A 4,527-nucleotide genomic window follows, 5' to 3' on the forward strand; every position below is an offset into this window, starting at 1 on the left:
AGTTTCTAAATAAATTCTATCAATCAGACTATACACGTTCAAGATAACACAAACGTTTTGTGTGCTGACTTCCGGCTGGCAGATATTCTTAGGGTTGTTTTTTTTTATTGTTGTTGTTGTTTTTAGTTTTGCCTAAACGGATAGCATCAATTTTAATCAGCATATAAACTATAAAGACACAAATAGACTTGTCTTGGCACGTTTCATCGTGTGGGTAGATAAGAGTATCCTACCTAAACGAATGTGACTGAACGATTTAAATATCTAATTTCACAAAGCAAGGCAATTTAAGACAAATCTGATACACGCAAGAATATCTGGCAAGTTAAGACACCAATCACTTTTTGTTTATAGACAGAGGGACACACTGTGGTCACGTGATGTTACTAAAATAGTTTGTTCGAAAATGCTTACATTAAACATTGTTAAGTCGTAAATGTATGTATGATATGACATTATAAGACATGGACATATTTGACCAATGGTCTCTATACAGAGTTCAATGAAACCAGAACCAATTGTAATTTCTTCGATATGCTTTCTATGGTAGTTTTGAAACGAAAAATCTATCGTGGCCTATCGAAGTGATCGCAATTTTAAATGCTGCGTCTGAAACCAATGATCTGGATTCTCATATCAAAGCCTGAAAGGATGTGTACGCCAGACAAGAAAAGACAATTACAACAAAAAAAACTCCAAAAAATCAAACATCTCAACGACTGTTTGGAATATTCTTCTTTTCTTTTCTTTTCCCTTTGCCCTCCCGTGCCCACACACAAGTTCATACAAACTTTTTCAGGCTTTTATCTTACACCAGTGTCTTATCCCAAACCTGTCGCTCTTGTATCAAAATCAAAGCAATATGTCAACCCTTTGCTTTGCCCCATTTTATCATGTTGGACTTTTGTTGGCACGAAGCCAAGCACTGATCTCAGAATAAAGCTTAACCTCAAAGTTTTTCTATTTGCCACAAGTCGTTCAAAGCAAGTTTTCGTAAAGAGGCATTTCCAAGTTGTCCATGTCCCTGCTGGATTCACGGACTGCTTTCTATGACGTCTTTTGATACTTATCTTTGTAAATCTTTTGCAATTGCAATATCTTTTTTTTCAAATGTTTTTTTTTTGCCACCATCCCATTGTTGATGCACCCAAGTGTGAGAAATTCGTCTTCCAGGTTATGATATTCTTCTATCGCCGCATTGACTTTCAATGTCCCTCTGGCTTTTAGAGAACATTGTGGTGACCTAAAGGCTCTGTTCTCGGAATCTGCTGACAGATGTTTCTACCTTATATAATATATAAGTCAATCGGTGGATTTAACGGTCACATTTGAGGCAGTTTCAACCTTGTCTATCTCCAGCATATTGCATCATCAGAGGGTTCGTCTTGACACCAAGCCATTTTTATCTCCCTTGGCCTCGACTGCCTCAAATTTGCCCGTTAAAACCACCGATTGACTCCTTAACTGTGACCCGTGTATTCCCGTTTACAGAAATGAGTGTTTGTGCAAGTTTAAAATCGATTTTCTGGACTCTCATATGAAATAGCCGAAAAAATAAATGTCAGGTTTCGACTTTTAACCCAGAAAGTAGTAGAGCAAATATATAGCGGAAAACATCAACATAAAGAAAGGAGAGAGTAGGAATGATAGTAAATAAGGGGAATCCACTGGTAGGTTTCCCTCCATGTCCGGCCGAGACAGGGAAGAAGGTAAAATGTCGAACCTCAAGTAATGTCTATGACAATAGAGAAATAAAAAGGAAAGGAAATCGAATGTAACGATAACAATACATTTATTACAGAACCTAATTTACATCTACAACACAAATGGGAATGACACAACTCCACTTATCAGTCATCCATTGCTTGTCTTTCTCCTGCCATCCACGAATAAAGAACACCAAGGCACGCATAAATAATAACATAAGATAAAACACAACCGTTGTGTGAGGTATCGTGTCCAGTCAAGAAAACGCTTAAAACTCTCCCTCTCTATCCTCGTGCATAGATTTTACAGCCATGGTTCGAACCCTCTGATTAGGTGGTCGAGAAGTTCAGAAAAACGAGCAACTCAGAGAGAATTCGGTTAACCCTGGACTCGTTGGGTGGCGTCCTAGCAACCAGTACCTTTTCCATTTACTTTGACTGGCACTTTTTCAGACACACCATCCAGATTTTATCTTACACCAATGCTTGCTCCCATATTTTCTACTCTTGTATCAAAGTCAAAGCCATGTGTGAGTCCTCTGCGTTGCCCCAATCTATCATGTTGATTTTTTATGGCAGCGGGGAATACACCGATATCCGAATAAAGGGCATCCTGAGTGTTGCTTACTTTTTTCCACAAGTCGTCCAAAGTAAGTTTTCGTATAAAGGCATTTCCAAGTTGTCCATTGTCCCTGCTGGCCTCATGGACTGCTTCTTGTGTATTTTGATACATGTACTTAAAAATTTAAATAGTCATAATTTATTTTTCCAGATGTTTCTTGCCACCATCTCATCATTGATGCGTCCAAGTGTTAGCAGGTCGCCTGCGTGATCAATAATCTCTTCCAGTTTAAGTTCTTCTGCTATCGCCTTCTTTAACTAGATTTTGGAGAACTGCGTGATGACCTCAAGGCCTTATTCTCTGAATCTGCCTACTGATGTTGCTGCCTTGTGTCCATCGAAAATATCTATCAACAGGAGTTTCCAGTAAAGTGTTTCATCGGAGTGTCTGTCTGAAGTCTAAGACTTTTTCACTCGATTTATTTATCTTGGTCTCATGCCTCAAATGTATCTGACAGCCATTATAAAGCCATGCGAACTATGGATTCCGGTTTTAAAAAGTGAGAGTATGTTACATCTCAAAGATGGACCACTTAAAATCCTTCTTACCAGTTAGAAACAATTCATTGCTGCTTTACTGGATACCGTGTTGTGTATATTTTCCTCGTTGATTCTTTGTATAAATTACCCTATGAAGATCACATGACTAAAAAATCTCACATGTGTAATAAAGTATGATTGGAATGAATATCTGACCTTCACGAATGTGTAAAGATCTTTTAACCTTTACCGCCACTCGTGGGTCTATTAGACCCACCCCAAGTACATATTCTGTCATTGTGTCTTTGAATGAGTAAATAAAACTTGAAACTCTAGATATGCTTCCTTCAACCATTTTTTGTTATGTGGATTGAGTTGTTTTTTAAATTTTCATGGAAATTGTATTTTATATGAATTTTTTTCACAACCCTATAACATTCTTTAGCGCGGCCACTCGCGGGGTCTGTTAGACCCGGTAACGCACAAAGAGAGTTTTATTACTCATGCCCCATTCGCCACTCGCGTGGTCTTTCAGACCCGCCGACAAGCAAAGAGAGGAATACGTCCGCCACCCGCGTGCCCCTTACTTACGGATCAACTATGGTTGCCAATTTGGCATTCTTTTTGCCAAAAGCAAAATTTATAGATATTTTGTATAAGTCTATTGGAATAGTGGCAAGGAGAATGTCTTAATAGATTACTATTTACACAGATGTTTCTGTATTTACAATACAACAGAGTGATCAACGCAATACTAATTTATAGTGCACTTTCTGACTTTGGTATCAATTGGTTGTAATGGGTTATTTTTGAACGTCGATTTTGGCATGATTCCACAAAATAATCTTGTTGTGTCTTAAAAGAATGCGTCGAGTCATGACCTGACCTAGCCGTGTGTAGTCTATGTCATGTGTACTCATGACCTTTTCTACTCGTTTTGCCCGCGACAGTTTACAAATATTATTTCTTCTGCTTTTACAAAATATCGATATATTTCTACAACTACAATTGCCAGTTTTGTATAGAGCAGTAAAGTTAGGTGCCCCAAACGTAAACAAAGGTCGAGAAGCACGTGGCAAACCACATGTTCCTGTCTTAACAGCTCACGTTCCAATGTAAATAATAGAAAAAAATAACCTTTAAAATTTGGCTGTTAGGTGGCAAAAGAAACACATATTCATAAATACTCGATCATGCATCAAATAATGTCTAAATATGGATATTTTATGGAACAAAAGGTAAAATTTTCTAAAATTTATCAAAAGTTACAGTCTATCTATTTTTAGACCAGAGCAAATTATTGTGCTGGTGTGAACAAAACGAGAATTATTCGGAGCCTGATTTTCATAATAATTTAGCCTTATATTATTATTTCTGCAACTGTTAGATTTTATGTAAACATATTTTCAATACTGAAAGTGTATTGCCTACAACTCAAACTACAAAATTGGGAGACCTATATTGTGCGTAAATTATTCCGGTCCCTAACGGAAATCACTAGCAACTTGTTATTGTTTACGTTTGGGGCACCTAACTTTACTGCTCTATTTTGCCTATTGAGGTGAGTAATTAGTATAAATTCATCATTAGCTGTATAAACTAGTACAATATGGTTATGACGTAACCCAAACTAGTCCTACTACTTAGCAGCCAGTTCATGTGCATAGCTGAAGTTGGTAAGGACATTGCAGGTTTTACACGTTGGTTCTTTTCAGGAGAC

This window comes from Berghia stephanieae, chromosome 5 (genome assembly GCF_034508935.2).
Source record: "Berghia stephanieae isolate SIO BIC M18660-M18661 chromosome 5, UCSD_Bste_1.3, whole genome shotgun sequence".
Classification (NCBI taxonomy): Eukaryota; Metazoa; Mollusca; class Gastropoda; order Nudibranchia; family Aeolidiidae; genus Berghia; species Berghia stephanieae.